The following is a 17,709-nucleotide window of genomic DNA, read 5'->3' on the forward strand; positions in this document are numbered from 1 at the left end:
CCCTTCTCTACTGCTTTAGAACACACTTTATTCTCCAGGCAGCTCCTAATCAGTTTCCAGATTGGTTGTACTCCACCTTTTAAGGTTCCTTCCTCCTAGGCAAAATCCAGATCTCTCCCTAATTCTTCCCAGCTGGGCAGCATCAGGTGACCCGACACCTCGAACCAAGAGGCAGCAATATCTACCTCTGACAGAAATCTTTCTAGGGTTCCTCTCTTCAATTCTATCTTTTTTGCTTTTAATAGCCCCTTTAGAGCAACAAACATGGGACAAGATTGCGAGTTCTCCATACTATCACTTTTGACTTTTCCTTAACGGGACTTTATTGCTCCACTTCGGAGACCTTATTGCCTCTTTAGCAAGGTCCTTCCTTTTCACTTTTGATTTGCCCTTAATGGGACTTTATCGCTCCACTCCGGAGACCTTATTGCCTCTTTACCAAGGTCCTTCCCTTTCTTCCCACCTTACCTGGAAACTTACCAGTCGACTGCCCTATCTGCAAGGAGTTCTGAGCCATAGAAGATGTCCCGTACGGGCCACCACTTGTTGCTGCCTCACCGATCAGCAGAAATAAGGAGGCGACCACGAACTCTTCTCCAAGCAGTTTATTCGGGAACCTTGTACTACCGAATCATTCATTCATTTTCTCATTTTCTCCTCTCCCAGCCCCCAGCACTCACGGGTTAAATACTTTCCCTGGTCCCAATCAGCATCGCTTACGCAGCAAAGCATAATAGGTTTCGGGAAATCATGCCAGCTTGCATCACAAACTGGAGGCACTCAGCTTTTCCAAATAAGGGCTTGTTTATCACAATGCTTTCTGCTCTGGCCAGAGGCCAGGTGCCATAGTTAGGGTAGCAGCTGCGGCTCTCCACATAGAAGAAAGGAGAACAATGAATTTGAATGAAAACTTGAAAGGTAAGAGGACATTTCAAAGGAATGGTGTCCCTGACTCCAGTTCTGAAGGTGGAAATGGCAAAGGAAAAACTGCCATTCTGAGCAATTGCCCTGAAATCCTTTGTTTAAGCCACTCCTCACACAACAACCCTAAGGAAGAAGAGAAAATAAATGAGCCATGAACCTTTGAACATGGAAGGCTAGTGCAATTGTCTGTGGGTATCAGGCAAGGGGACCATGAACTGATAGTTACTGAAATATAGGAAAGAAAAACTGAAGTGGTTGCTTATTAACACAGGCACATAAAGCTTTTTCCTGAACTGAAATCTATATTAGTTTTACTTTTTTGTGGGGGCCAAACCTCTTTTGGGGGGAATGCTATAAAACTCTGTAGAAGAGTCCTTCCCTAGCATGCATGAAGCTCCAAGGAAATTGGAGCATAGTACCAAAAACAAACAAACAAACAAACAAAATGCAATCATTCTTCTATCCTGTTTTGCTTATCCATGGAGCCTATAAATTAAACTCCCAGAAGAAAGAGAAGTATTAGCAAAACAGTCAAATCAAAGAAACAAGCAAGCAAGCAGGCAAGCAAACAAAAAAACCAACAACAGTGATAAAAATAGGTATATACAGAAGCCCCATCAAATCTGCCTCCAGTTCCTGGCTTTGTGTAACGCCCTCATAGGGGAAAGAGAATGAAATAAGATCATTTCCACTTAAATACGTGGTATTTAGAAAATAAAAAGGAACCTTTAACAATTAGATAACAGTGCTTACAGAGTTGTCTACTTTATGGTGATGAATCAGTTCTAGATTGCTCTCATGCAGATAATTGACACCAATTTTATCTTTTAAATATTTTAAAATTATTTTGAGAAGCTTTACATTTAGGCAATAGATCCCAGGAACTCACACATCTATTTGTCTGTCTATCTATCTATCTATCTATCTATCTATCTATCTATCTATCTATCTATCTATCTATCTATCTAACGAGCTTAGCATGAGCTTCTAAAGTTGTCTTTTAATGCCCATATATGCATGGTGACACTGTGGCTTATCTGTTTATCTTCTAGTTTTCTTTCAGTTGCTGAGGTAAAAGTCCTCCTGTATCAATTAGTAATTAATAAAATGCCATAGGCCAGTCTGATCTGGGCAGTTCTTCAGTGGAGAAACCCTATTCTCATGTAATGGCTGAAGCTAACCATGGAATCCTTTGTTTACTACTTGAGCCCAGCTATTATATTCATGTTTCATGGATAAAATAGTGCAGTAGTTAGAAATTAGACTTTGAATATATTTGTCCAGTATAAAGCAGACTTCTTTGAAAATGAGGTTTATAGTTTACATTCAAACATTTATTTCTACCTCATAATTATTTTTGTTCAAAATATCACATGATATTTCAGACATAAATCTACACAAAAACAATTTTATTGTAATATGTCAATATGTAAATTTGAGCCATATAAATTTGATAGATTTTAAGTAAGATTATAGAAATATTCTCAATTACATATGAAGTTGTATTATAACTGCTACACACAAGCATGTAAGTCACTGACAATAATGTGAGAAGAAACTTTGGATTTTACATCTAATTTTCATCTATTTTCCCCACAGCTGAGCCTAGTGGTGTTTGACAGTTTAGTAAGTGTCATCAGATTGATTAAGTGGACTGTAGCTTCACTTCTAAGTGACTCCTCAAGTGAGAAGATAAAAGAAATGTGTCACACTAATGGTGAAAGAATAATTAGACAAATAATATTCTCTCTCTGGACATATTTAATGAAAGAGTGAATGCATCAAGAAGAATACCGTGCTGCTTGAAATCAAGAAATGAAGTAAAGTTTTTCTATCTAAAGATACCCCCAAATAAACACTAAATAAACACAGGAATATTTGTAAAATTTTTCTATGTAAAGATACCCCCAAATAAACACTAAATAAACACTGAAATATTTGATGCCTTCAAGAAAGTTGTCATTCTAGATACATTCTTAGCTAGTTCTTTCTGAACTATATAAAAATGTCATAGGGCTGACTGAGACAGATACTTCCTGATAAATGGGTCTAATACATAAGATTTCCATCAACTTCTAAACACAAAGCACTAGACTCTGTGCTATATTGCATTTCAGATGGAAAATCCTGGCATCCAAATGTGGAGAGAAGTGAGCAAGCTAGGATGACTATGTAAATGGTGAGAAGAGACCTTCGGCAGCAACCCCATCTTTTAGTGGGAAGACATCTAGAGAGAACAAATGTGAAAGTTAATTTTAATATAAATATTAGTAGTGAATAAATATGGTGGTTCAGAGACCAATATTAATTTTCAAGCTTCACCTCAATACCTGGGCAGTCAATTGATCTATCTTAATCCCCTAAATTAGTCTTGATACCTCCAAGCCCAAATTCCCATAATACTTAAATTGAGTTCCCCCATGCTTCAGCTGATTTCTCATTCATTCATTTGTTCCTCCTCACAGATGCTCTCTCCCTCCTCACTCCCTTCTTCTGCTGGCTGGCTATTGTTCTGCCCTATTCTTTCTTCTACCCAGCCATTTTGTGATCATCTTTTATTGACTAGGGAGAGAATAAATGGTAAGAATTGTTTACACAAACTTGAGACAGGAGATTCTTGATATAAGCATTACAGTGCTGTGTCCAGATTGAAACAAGATATTAGGGCAGATAGAAACAAGACAGAGGGCATTTTATTAGCACAAGGATAGCATTACATTTACATACTATACAAAAACATTGTGCCTACAAACAATCAGATATTTAAATCTAGATATTTATTTGGTTGCATTCCAACCCCTTTCCCCTGCAAAGCATACTCCAAGTTGGTTTTCTAGGCCTTGTTTAATATGAGTTTATATTTTTGAGTAGATGATGTGTGGTAAAGAACATAGGGTCCAAAAGTCTTCTTAGGTAACTGGAATTTCTGAAAATTCAAAGTAGAAAAAACCTTCTCACCCCTTTTCATGAGCTAAATCTTTTTTTTTTTTTTTGAAGAGGATGGTATCATAAAATTGCTCCACTTTGGCATGTACTTTATGGGCTACAGTGACTTCTGCGGTATTAGTGTATTATTAGCGTGATATTACTCCTGCTGGTGTGAGTAGAAAATGAAAGGTCAAACCTCAGACTAGCTGAGAACCTGTACTTGTGAATATGACCTTGTATCCCTCTAGTTGCCAGTTTCAAGGTGTTATTTTATGAAAATGGTATAAACCATGGACTCTCCTTACAGATATTACTTAAGAAAAAGTAAAAGTAGGATTTTCCCCTTTAACAGTTATGTAAACTTCTAAGAGCAGATACCTAGAACACCATGTTTCTATCAGTAATATAAGCAGAAGTGTCACCCAATCCCCTCCTCCTCAGTACTTTTCTCTTTCTTGAGAGACACTACATGCTATCTATGCTAATGGGAAAAGCATTAATTTAGATTAGTGCTACATTAAGTCTTCCTGTAGACATGGATAAAATTCTATTCTCCAGACATGGAATAAAGGGGAACAAATAGATTATTTTACCCAAGTTTAACTTGGTGAAGCAATAAGTGAAAGTGGATTATCTACTAGACTCTGGGTGAGGGGAACTTATAAGCAGCTCCACAACTACAGAAAGGATTTTCCCTACCCAAATGGCAGTCACTTATGTATGCTTGGGAAGTAGCAAGCCTTGTGAACCTTTCTCCATAGAATAAATTTTGTTGGGCCCAATCATGTGCATGGTTTTTCAGAGTAATCACAGACAGTGAAATCTCAAGATAGTAAGAGCTTTGTCACACTAGAGGATAGCATTTTACAACAACTATTATATCCTTCTCCTTGATAATATGGGACTAAGCTATATCCATATTTGGTGCATCAAACACTTAATCCTCAATGTCTCTTTAAAAGTTGTTGAAACAGGCTGAGAAGATAGCTAAATGCTTATGAGATCAAATGGCTCTTGCAGAGAACCAGAGTATAGTCCCCAGCACAAATGTGGGGCATTTTACAATTGCCTGTAACTCCAGCTTCAGGAAATACCAATGTCTCTGGCCTTTAGGAGAACTTTCACTCACATACACACACATATATATGAACACACACACACACTTTAAAATAAAAATAAATCTTAAAAATGAAGCGCTGTTAACAAAAGCATACAGTAGAGCAGTTATGATCTAAACCCTCAGGATGATTCATCAGCAGTAGAGTACTGTTTTTGTTGTTGTTTGTTTGTTTGTGTGTTCATTTTTTTGTCTAAGTTAAATATTTCCAGCCATTGGCACATGACAGTTTTGTATCCTTTCAATATACTTCTTACCTCTTCACAAACTATAACAGTCATTGCCCATGGTAAAGGTCATTTCCACAAATGGTGTTTTTTCAGACAATGTATGTTTAGTTCTTGAAATGTATTCATGGAAGTTCATGTGGGTGGTGTGAAAGGATAATATGTGGGAAGCTACTTCTGTGACAGAGAATAATACCATGTATTTTCTGAGGGAAAGAGGTCATGGTACCTTCAAGCTCCTGTTGCTTCATTTATGGCTTTTATGACATTATGCATAGTAACATTCCTTCGTGGCAAAAATTAGAATAGTTTGAGATCATGAGCACAGAAGATATGGGAGTTGGGAGTGGAACAACATTGACTACTTAGGCTTTCTTCCCTCTTATCCCTGGCATTTCATATCCATTAATGTCAATAGCTTGAGAATAGATTGACTGCAATTATTGAGGCTTTAGGCATCAGAAGACACATGAACACTCTTTTCTGTTGTTTGTGTTTACTGAGGTGTTAATACTAGAGTGTAATGAACACTAAGGTTTTGAAGACATACAACTTTCTTCCCCATTTATTTGTTCTCTAATTTCATGGTAATGGTCAAGGTTTAAAGTCAATGAAACCACCTTCTTCCCCCACCCCTCAGTCCCAGAGTTGGCTATTTAGAGAAGTTCACAGAGTGCATCATTAGATATAGCCTCTGTCTCTGAACACCACATGAATGTATTCTCAGTACTTTTTACTTTTACTCATAACATTTTATGAAAAACTTTTGTGATTTGATTTGAACTGTGTCTTTAAAGAAGCTTCTGAAGATGGTTCAGGGACTTGTTAACAATTCCTAGCTAATGCTCCTAAAGAGCAATATGAGCTCACTGTGGTGGGGAGAAATCTGCTTAAAAGTATCGAAAAGAAAAATAACTATTGAATAGGATATTTAGAATGAAAAACTGGACACAAACTGTGCTCTCCACTTTGAAATCATACAAAGCACAGGAATGTGGATGGCCCTGTATAGCAAAAAGCAGGCTGCTATCCCTTTTCACTGAAGATAATGAAAACCCAACTGTGAGTGCTTGTCAGGACCTTTTTGAAAATTGCATTTCTTCTGCACATCCTCAAGCACACTTATGTCTCCTGGCCTCATCTGACACTGACCATGTTTTCTAGGAAGTGCTAGAGTTGTACTATTTTTATACAACATGGCCACCTATCCTCAGTTCTGGTCTGTAGCCCAGCAAGACAGCTGTGACCTTTTTGTGAATGTTGCTGTTGAAACTACAGAGGATTAGAGATTTCACAGACTCTAATCTGGGTAATCTCTTCTATAGCATTATCTCACTGTATGGCTTCCTGCTGGATATTCGTTTCTAAAAAGAAAAAAATGAATTTCAAATCCTTAAATATGAAAATAATATTTGTTTATAGTGCAGGTAACATCATTGATAACTTTGAATGTGTATATGTGTGGGGGTACTTTAAATGTTTATAGACTATTCCATGAGAAATCTCTAAATGAAATTTTGAAAAAAAACCTAATTTTTCACAAACTATAATTACTTTAATTACAGGATAATTATATAAATAATGCATTTGGATGTAGGTTTCAGTTTTCTTTGTTTTCTAAATATTATCATCTTTCACTGTTTTCAAATGTGTAAACAGGAAACATTTGAGTTTAGATGAAGAGCAGGTGAAATGCCTGTGATACAAGGAGAGACAATCAAAGGATGATTAGGCTATAGAAAACTGTCTAACTAGGTGCTAATTTTTAAGCAAGCAGGTGTAGTTAGTCATTATAACTTTAAGATGAAAATATGTTGAATTAAACCAACCCTTCAACATTAAAATAACATTAGAGGTCCAAATAGTACTGACGATACCCAGAGGGTAATTCAAATATAAAGTGCTCAGCCCTTCAGTATGAAGAGAGAGCTGTAGGTTTGTAATAGAATGCCAAATTGGTTTCATAACATTTTATTAACTTTTAAGCCATGTCTCAAGCATCATTAGTATGTCAAAAATATTAACATTTTATTTATTGTTAATGAATGACTAGTTTTGCACAAAAATTGTACAAAAACCACAACAATGTTGTAATTCCTTCGGGCAGAAGCCAAACAATATTTTCATTTTCAATTCAGTTGTTTTACTTATTGACACTGAAGAGCATTGATGCACACACTTCTTGTAAGGGGCAGACAAACCTGATTCTGAGTGAAACAGGATGGTAAACTATTATCTTAGGGTTTTTATTCCTGCACACACATCATGACCAAGAAGCAAGTTGGGGAAGAAAGGGTTTATTCAGCTTACACTTCCACATTGCTGTTCATCATCAAAGGAAGTCAGGATTGGAACTCAAGCAGGTCAAGAAGCAGGAGGTGATGCAGAAGCCATGGAGGAATGTTTCTTACTGGCTTGCTTTCTTATAGAACCCAAGATTACCAGCCTAGGTATGGCACCACCCGCAATGGGTCCTCCCCCCTTGATCACTAAGAAAATGCCCCACAGCTGAATCTCATGGAGGCACTCTTTCTGTTTCTTTAAACAGTAATGTTGTCAAACTGACTTATAAATACTTATCTTTATGTCTATAGATTTAGGCTTCTTATACTTTTTTCACTGGGCAATATTTAATGCTGTGAGTCTCCATAACAAATGGATTATTTAAATAAGTTCTTGAAGTCTGGCCCAATTTTTACTAGCCTCTAGAATACTAAATTTGATCCTATATGGTTTTGTGGGTTCAATGCCTATGAATAAAATTAATTTATGGATAAGTGTTTCAAATACATTATTGGTACTGTTTGTTTTTGTTTTTGGTGTATAGAATTGATGAAGATTTTTCTAGAAGAACCCATACTGATACTATAACCTACTTTAGATTAGCCAAGACCGAAAGAAAGATGTCGGTAATGCATAAGTTAACATTAGGTGAGAAATACTTGTCATGGTCAAGATTGGTCTTATGAATATATCAAATAAATCATAGAAGAGTTCTATTTTTCATGCTAAAAGTTCTCCCAGTGATGTGCTTGAATGTATATTCTTAATATTATTCCAGTACCACCACATGTGTATGCTTAATAGATATCTAAGAAAACCTAAGGGATTTTAGTTCTCAAACTAACCCAAAGCATGTTTCTGATTCATCTGGGTTTTATGTACATAGTACTAAACAACTAAAAATAGATTATTGAGTACTAACTCAAATAAATCTCTCTCTGTAAAGGACTTTTATCTTTTCCCACTTTTACATTTGTCTTATCACTTCTCTTAAATGTTTCACTTCCAATTTTTTTATGCATAGTTTAATCATTTTATTCCTGCCTACCACTTCTACCAAGATTAATTCAATGTAGACATTCTTATTTATTAATCTATTAAATGAAATTTCCTGAGAATTACATGAGTTGGAAAATTAATATTTTTACAAATTCTCACTTTAGTCATTTATATGCTCAGAGACATTGTTTAGCATTTTATTTGTAGAGAAAAATTGAAGTGAATATTAAATATTCTTATTTATTTTTTCCATTGTCTGTTTTTTAATTAATTTAATTTTTTTTTACAGTCCAGCAGTTTTTTTAAAATCTTTATTAAATTATTTTATTTATTTACATTCCAAAGTTGCTTCCATTCCTGGTCTCTCCTCTCCAAGTTCTCCACCCCAGTTTTTCAGTCCCCATCTGAAAGAGGATACTCCCCTAACAAACCACCTCTACCCCCCACCTACCAGGATCTCTCTTCCCTGGGCATCAACAGCAACCTACAGGTTTGGAAAAGATCTGCATTAACCCTACATCCAATAGAGGGCTAATATCCAAAATATAGAGAAATCTCAAGACATTAGACTCGAAAACCAAACAAATAAACAAATAAATACCCAATTAAAAATGGGGTATATTGTTGTTCTTCCTATGGGGTTGCAAACTCCTTCAACTCCTTCGATCCTTCCTTCCTCTATAAGACCACACACTTAGTCTTATAGTTGGCTGCAAGCATCCACCTCTGTATTTGTTAGGCTCTGGCAGGACCTCACAGAAGATAGTCATATCTGGCTCCTTTCAGCATGCAGTTTTTGGCATCCACAATAGTGTCTGGGTTTGGTAACTGTATATGGGATGAATACCCAGGTAGGAGAGTCTCTGGGTGGCCTTTCCTTCAGTCTCTACACTTTATCTCCATATTTGCTCCTGTGAGTATTTTGTTCCCCTTCTAAGAAGGACCAAAGCACCCACACTCTGGTCTTCCTTCTTGAGCTTCATTTGGTCTGTGAATTGTATCTTGCCTATTCTGAACATTTGGGCTAGTACCCACTTATCAGTGAGTGCATTCCATGTGTGTTCTTTTGTGATTGGATCATCTCACTCAGGATGATATTTCCTAGTTCCATCCATTTGACTATGAATTTCATTAATTCATTGTTTTAGTAGCTGAGTAGTACTCTGCTGTGTAAATGTACAACATTTTCTGTATCCATTCCTCTGTTGAAGGACATCTGGGTTCTTTCCAGCTTCTGGCTATTATAAATAAGGCTGCTATGAATATAGTGGAACATGTGTTGTTATTACATGTTAGAGCATCTTCTGGGTATATGCCCAGGAGTGGTATAGCTGGGTCCTCAAGTAGTATTATGGCCAATTTTGAGGAACTGCCAAACTGATTTCCAGAGTGGTTGTACCAGCTTGCAATCCCACCAGCAGTGAAAGAGTGTTCCTCTTTCTCCACATCCTCTCCAATATCTGCTGTTACCTGATTTTTTTTTATTTTAGCCATTCTGACTGGTGTGAGGTAGAATTTCAGAGTTGTTTATATTTGCATTTCCCTGATGACTAAAGATGTTGAACATTTCTTTAGGTGCTTCTCAGGCATTCAGTATTCCTCAGTTGAGAATTCTTTGTTTAGCTCTGTACCCCATTTTTAATAGGGTCATTGATTCTTGGGAAACCCCCCCACTAGAGCTCTGAAGGACTAATCCATCAACCAAGGAGTACACATGGCTCTAGCTGTATATGTAGCAGAAGATGGCCTTGTCAGGCATCAATGGGAAGAGAGGTCCTTGGTTCTATGAAGGCTCGATAGATGCCCCAGTGTAGGGGAGGAGGGAGTGGGTGGGTGGGTTTTGGAACACTCTCATAGAAGCAGGGAGAGTTAGGATGGGATAGGGTTTTTCCAGGATGGGGGTGGGGGAATGGAAAAGAGGATGTTTGAAATGTAAATAAAGAAAATATACAATAAAAAATGAAGTACAGTGTTAAACAGAATTCTCAACAGAAGAGTCTTAAGTGGCTGTGAAGCAATTAAAGACATGCTCAACATCCTCAGTCATCAGGGAAACAGAAATCAAAATGACCCTGAGTTACATCTTACATCAATCAGAATGGCTAAGATCAAAATCTCAAGTGACAGCACATGTTGGTGTTGGCAAGGATGTAGAGAAAGAACAACACTCCCCCATTGCTGCTGGGATTGGAAACTGGTACAACCACTCTGGAAATCAATCTGACATTTCCCCAGAAATTTGGAATTAGATCTACCTAAAAATTAAGCCATAATCCTGGCAATACACCAGAAAGTTCCTCCACCATACCACAAGGACACGTGCTCATAGCAGCCTTATTTGTAATAGTCTGAAGCAGGAAACAACCCAGATGTCCCTCAACAGAAGAATGGCTACAGAATATGTAGTTAGTTTACACAACAGAATGCTATTCAGCTGTTAAACATGAAGACATCATCAAGTTTACATGCAAATGGATGGAACTAGAAAGTATCCTGAGTGAGTTAACTCAGACCCCAAAGAACATACATCATATGTACACACTGGTAAGTGGGTATTAGCCAGAAATTTCAGAAAACCCGTGATACAATTCACAGACCAAAGAAAGCTTGAGTAGAAAGAAGGCCCAAGTGTAAAACCCAATTAGAAGGGGAACAAAATAATCATGGGAAGCAGAGGGAGGGTGGATAGTGTGTAGGAGCGGGGAGGGGTGGGATGACATGTGGGAAGATACAGGAGAGATGCTCAGAAGGCAAAGAGAATGAATTGAAATGTGTAGTGGTGGGAGTTAGGTGGTAGGGGAACCTCTCGAAAATCCCAGACAACTGGGATGTGAGAGGCTACCAGGACTCAATGGGTATGACATTAGTGGAAATGCCCAACAGTGGTCCCCAGTGTTTATTTCTTAATCATTTCTTTCTTTTTCTTTTTTTAAAGATTTACTTATTATATGTAAGTACACTGAAGTTGTCTTCGGAAACACCAGAAGAGGGCATCAGATCCAATTACAGATGGTTGTGAGCCACCATGTGGTTACTGGGATTCGAACTCAGGACCTTCAGAAGAGCAGTCAGTGCTCTTAACTGCTGAGCCATCTCTCCAGCCCCCATTTATTTCTTAACATATATTTATAATTGATGGATTTTTTAATAGGCATATGAAAAAAACATAGTTTACAACTGGAATTCAATAGAACTTAAGGTTAAAGAGGACAAATAGTCCAACCAGATTATGCAAAAGGTATGTGCTAACATGGTTTTATAGTGACCTAGAACTAAGCCTTCAATACTTCTTGCTTCCTTGCTTGTTCTTGCTTCCTTTTTGTTGCTGTGATAAAACTCTGACCAAAAGCAATCATTTACTGGAGTGGATTGATTTGACTTACAATTTGAAGTCCCATTCCATCACTGAGGGAGATCAGGGCAGGAATTTCAGCTGAAGTTTGAATCAGAAAGCATGAAGGGATTTTGCTTCTGCCTTGCTTATTGGCTTGTTACTGGCTCACAGGCTCATGCTTAGCTACCTTTCTTATATAGCCCTGGATCACCTATCCAAGGAAAAGCAGAATCCTCATGGTGCTAGGCCCTTTTTTCATCAATTAAAAAGCAAAACAATACCCCATAGAAACTGGAAAGAGGTCAATCTGATCTAGGGATGTCTCAATTGAGCCTTTTATTTCAGATGAGTCTATGCTGTGTCAAGTTAACAATTAACGTTAATTTGGAACAACTGTGTGATATTATCACTGTGCTTAATTTTAAACATACCAAAATAATTATTAAATATACTAGTGATGTTATAATTGGGAGGAAGACCCACTGAAAAGATCTTCCTGAAAACAGGCAAGTGACTAACATGAACCTTTATAGCAGATTTTGAGGTTCTATCAATAGATCAGGTCAGAGTATCAGAAAAATGTTAAGTAGACACATTTGCTTGCACTCTCTACTACTCTTTATATTACATCCATTTACTACAGCTTTCATTCATATGAAATGAAAGGAATAGTTTTGTAAAAGTCATAGCTTGTTTCCTTATACTAGGTAAAAACTTTCCTGGAACCACTGCACTTTTATTCCTAAGAGGATTCTACATTTTTCCCATAAATTCCTGCTCAGTGGCAGAGTTATTAAATTATTTTCTTTTTAAGCTTAGTTTATTTATTTTATGTTTCTGATTTTGTTTTACTTATACCTTTATTTGGATATGTCTTACAGGTCAAAGTAGCTGGATTTATTTATACAACCTTGATATTAATTGTCACCTTGTCCTGTAGAGTTAATATATTTTGGCTCCAAGGGAAACGCTGTTCAAAACGAAGTAGAACCAGGTGGACCTCCAATGGCTGGCATTCTTGTACTTGGGAAGCTGAAACAGGGGGATATCTGTGAGTTAAAAAGCACTCTTGGATACATAATGAGTTTCTAGACAACCTGGACTATGGAAAGTTATTCTGGTTTATAAAAGCAAGCAAACAAATAATTAAAATTGCATTAAGTTTTGTTAGGTTCTTATTTGAATTTACTTATAATTAGCAGCCCATATTTTTATTGACATTTTGAGAAATTATCTGAAAGACAATATTAAGAATAAATTTTGAATACCATTTCCTCTTATGTCTCTATTCCTATCTATCTATCTATCTATCTATCTATCTATCTATCTATCTATCTATCTATCATCTACCTAACTTTTGTCTGTATATAGATTTATCTTAGGGGAACTCTTTGAAAAATATTATCCATTAAGGAAATTACAATAAGTCTCAGGTTTTGTATATCAATGACTGCTTTTAAATTATGATAAACACATTTGTTTTTCCTGTTTCTTTCTTTCTTTCTTTCTTTCTTTCTTTCTTTCTTTCTTTCTTTCTTTCTTTCTTTCTTCCTTCCTTCCTTCCTTCTTTTCATTCTTTCTTCCTTCCTTTCTTTTTCCTTTCTTTCTTTCTTTCTTTCTTTCTTTCTTTCTTTCTTTCTTTCTTTTTTCTTTCTTTCTTCCTTTCTTCTTTGAGTTAGATTCTTTATTAGATGTCAGTCCAGGCAGATGTCCTAGTTCTGTGATCCCCTCTCCCTAGGTCACAGTGAGCAGTGATTCTTCAGAAGAACCTGAGGAGCTGGGAATGCTGAGCCTCAGGGTCAGAAGGAGAACTGCAAAACCTCAGATACATGCTGCTTCCATGCTTCCAGGCAGGGCAGCAGGAAGGAGAGGCCCAATGATGTACCAGGTCTCTCCATCAGATACTTTGGAGGTTTGGTAGGACTGCAGCTGTACACACACCTCTGCCAGGAGGCTGGCCATAGTGGGTAGAGTTTAGGGTTGGAAGGCTGAGCCCGGAACATGAGAGGTGCCTACATAGTGGCACCTCTGGCCTGTAGACACTTTCATTGAGCACATGCAACATTGGTGCGGTGCCCTGGACCATGCCTACAGCTTGGTAGGGAGCACCTACCAGGGCTACAGTCAGGAGGCATTTCCCGCTGTCCTGCTCCCCTGGGACCCCAGAACAATGGGAGGTGGTGACACTAGTGATGAATAGCTTAGCATTCACCAAGGTCACATCTGCCTTCTTTGATGCTTCTCTCAGAAGTCTGACAGTGACTGCAAGGCTCAGGCAGGGTCCAGCATTCTACAGAGATGTTCCTTGTATAACTATACTATCTGGATGGTCCCTTTAATGGAGCCAGCCCAGGCATGCACCAGCATGCCCAATGTTTCTGCTAGACCAATCCAAGGCTTGGTGTGTGGAGAGAAGGCACTGGTAAGGGCCTGGGCATTTATGACCCATCTTAGAGATTTCCCCTTTACCTTGTCCATGAACTGGACTGAGATTTCCTCCGCACAGCAGCTCTGGGTCTCCTTGGTGCTGGTGCCAGGTTGGGGACAGCTGATGAGGTTCTCATGATCCACTAATGCCCAGTCCTGTGGTGGCTCTTCTGTAAACACATCCAGTGCATCCCCAGCACGCTGGCAAGACTGCAGGGCATAGAGCAGGGCACCTTCATCTACAATGCCTCCTCAAGCACAGTTCACCACTCGCACACCTTTCTTGCACTGGGCAAAGTTGTTGTCATTCAGCAAACCTGTGGTAGATGGCAGGAATCAGGAATGGACAATTATGAAATCACAGAAAAGCCATATCTCCTCCAGCAGCAGCTGCTGAATACCAAAGGAGGCAGCAACTTCAGGCGAAGTGATGGAGTCATAGCCTACAGTCTTCATTTCAAAGGACTGCATTCGGGTGGCCACCTCCCTTCTGATTCTGCCTAGGCCAAGAATTCCCAGTCTCTTCCCATTAAGTTCTGTTCCCATAAACTTCTTCCAGTCCCATTTGCCATCTTTCATTGAAGCCGTTGCCTGGGGAGTGTGCCTGGTCAGGCACACGATCATCCCACAAGTAAGTTCTGCAGGACTGAGGCTGTTTCCTTTGGGAGTGTTCATGAGTAGGATGCCCTTCCTCGTGGCAGCCTCCCGATCCACATTGTCCATGCCTATGCCAGTCCTGCCCACCACCTGGAGCTTCTCTGCTACCTTGATGACATCAGCACTGACCTAAGCAGCTGACCAGACAATAAGGCCATCACAGTCCTGCAGCTCTGCTCTCAGCTCCTCCTTGCTCAAGTTCTGCTTCACCACCACCTGACGCCCTCCATCTTGCAGAATCTTCTGGCAGCAGAGTTCCAGGCTGTCCCTGATGAGTACTTTGCACAAATTTGTGAAGGCCGTTGCTAGAGCTAGGCTTTAGAATCAGTTCCTCTGGGTGGGCAGAAACAGTAAGGAAACTGCAGGCAAGGCTGTCTCTGGTGACTGGGCCTGTTTATATGTTTTTCAAATAAACATATGCTACATAAGAGGCCTACACTTGGGGTACTTTCATGTCTATTCACTCAGTGGAGAAAGCCAGTGTTTGACTTAATTACATAACTACAACAATTTGGTCTCTTTTTTGAAAGCATTTTGCAGAGCTTTGTATGATGAAGTCATTCTGCTCCTGAGCTCTCATGTTCTAGGAACTCTAGAACAATAGTCAGCTGTTGTCTTAGCTGTATAAACAGATCATGAATCACTAAGAGACAGGGACACTGGTCAACATTAGATTTTTTGGGTACATCTTTTTTTTTTTAATTATTGGATATTTTATTTATTTATACATCAAATGGTTTCCCCTTCCCTGGTTTCCCTTCTAAAACTCCCTATTCCATCCCCCAGCCCCTTGCTTTTATGAAGGTTCTCCCACACCAACCCACCTACTTCCCTGTCCTGGCATTACCCTATAATGGGGCATCCAGTCTTCATAGAACCAAGGGCCTCTATTCCCACTGATGCCCAACAAGGCCATCTTTTGCTACATATGCTGCTGGAGCCATGAGACATTCCGTGTGTACTTTGGTTGCTGGTTTAGTCTCTAGGGGCATGGTTGATTTATATTGTTGTTCTTCTTATGGGGTTGCAAACTTCTTCAGCTCCTTCAGTCCTTTCTCTAACTCCTCCATTGGAAACTCAGTCCTCAGTCCAATGGTTGGCTGTGGGCATCTGCCTCTATGTTTGTCAGGATCTGGCAGAGCCTCTCAGGAGACAGTTATATCACTTCTTTCAACATCCTAGGTCATGAGGGAAATTCAAATCAAAACAACACTGAGATTCCACCTCACATCAGTCAGAATGCCTAAAATCAAAACACAGTAGACATCAGATGCTGGCAAGAATGTGGAGAAAGAGGAACATTCCTCCATTGGTAATGGAATTGCAAGCTGGTACAACCACTCTACAAATCAGTCTGGAAGTTCCTCAGAAAACTAGATATAATAATACCTGAGAACCCAGCAATACCACCCCTGGGTATATACCCAAAAGATGCTCCAACATATAACAAGGACATATGCTCCAATATGTTCATAGTAGCCTTATTTATGATAGCCAGAATCTGGAAAGAACCCAGATGTCCTTCAACAAAGGAATAGATACAGAAAATGTACATTTACACAATGGTGTACTACTCAGCTATTAAAAGCAATGACTTCGTCAAATTCTTAGGCAAATGAATGTAACTAGAAGGTATCATTCTGTGTGAGGTAATCCAGTCACAAAAGAACACACACAACATATGTACTCACTGATAAGTGGATATTAGCCCAAAAGTTCGGGAATATCTAAGATACAATTCACAGACCACATGAAGCTCAAGCAGAATGAAGACCAAAGTGTGGATGCTTCAGTTCTTAGAAGGGGGAACAAACTATCCAGGAAAGGAAATGTGGAGACAAAGTGTTGAACAAAGATTGATGGAAACTCCATTCAGAGACTGTCCAACCTGGGAATCTATTCCATATAGAGATCAAACCCAGACAATATTGCCCCCCAAAGCCTCAGGCCAGGTGCTTTTATTTCAGAATTCTATCAGACTTTCAAAGAAGAATAAAGCTTCTTTTCTCTTCTACTCCTCAAATTATTCCAAGATATAGAAATAATAGGGACATTGATGAACTCATTTTATGAGTTTGGATACACTATGATGCCCAAACAATATAAAGATGTAACAAAGAGAAAGAACTACAGCCAATTTCCCTCATAAACATATATGCATAGTACTCAATAAAATACTTGGAAAACGAATCCAGAAATATGTCAAACAATCATCCACCTTGATCAAGAAACCTTCATTTTCATATATTGAATGATATAGGGATCATTCAATACATGAAAATTATTTACACAAAAACAACCTTATATTTAAAGACCAAACCATCATCTCCTTAGTTGCAGAAAACGCCTTCAAATCTAACAAGCCCTTCTTCCTGGGGTTGCTAGGGATATAAGAGATATAAATAAACACAGTAAAGACAATTTACAGCCAGCCTATATCCAACATCAAATTTAATGGAGAGAAAATCAGAGCAATTCCACTAAAATCAGGCAAGGTTATTCACTCTCCCCATTTCTATTCAATATAGAATTTGAAATTTTCATTAAAGCAGTAAGACAACTGAAGGAGATCAAGAAGATACAAATTAAAAAGGAAGAAGTCAAAGTATCTTTATTGCAGATGATATAATATTATACATAAATGGACTTTGAGTGTCCACCAGCAAACTCCTAGAGCTGATAAACGCTTTCAGCTAAAAGGTAGGATATTCACTAAATGGTAGGTAGATTCACTAAAAGTAAGCTGGGTGGTGGTGGCACACACCTTTAATCCCAGCACTTGGGAGGCAGAGGCAAGTGGATTTCTGAGTTCG

At 38.4% G+C, this 17,709-nt stretch overlaps 1 long non-coding RNA gene and 1 pseudogene across 1 annotated transcript; one reads left to right on the forward strand and one right to left on the reverse strand.

Moving 5' to 3' along the window:
- The first annotated feature begins 823 nt into the window (after nt 1-823).
- On the forward strand, nt 824-2,799 carry LOC116094739. Its single transcript, XR_004120283.1, has 2 exons — nt 824-918; nt 2,524-2,799. It is a non-coding gene; the product is annotated as an uncharacterized LOC116094739 (long non-coding RNA).
- Nucleotides 2,800-13,611: 10,812 nt separating this feature from the next.
- The window catches only part of LOC116094862, a 6,990-nt pseudogene continuing 2,892 nt past the window's right edge, over nt 13,612-17,709 (reverse strand).

Source organism: Mastomys coucha, unplaced genomic scaffold, assembly GCF_008632895.1.
Source record: "Mastomys coucha isolate ucsf_1 unplaced genomic scaffold, UCSF_Mcou_1 pScaffold17, whole genome shotgun sequence".
In the NCBI taxonomy this organism is placed as follows: Eukaryota; Metazoa; Chordata; class Mammalia; order Rodentia; family Muridae; genus Mastomys; species Mastomys coucha.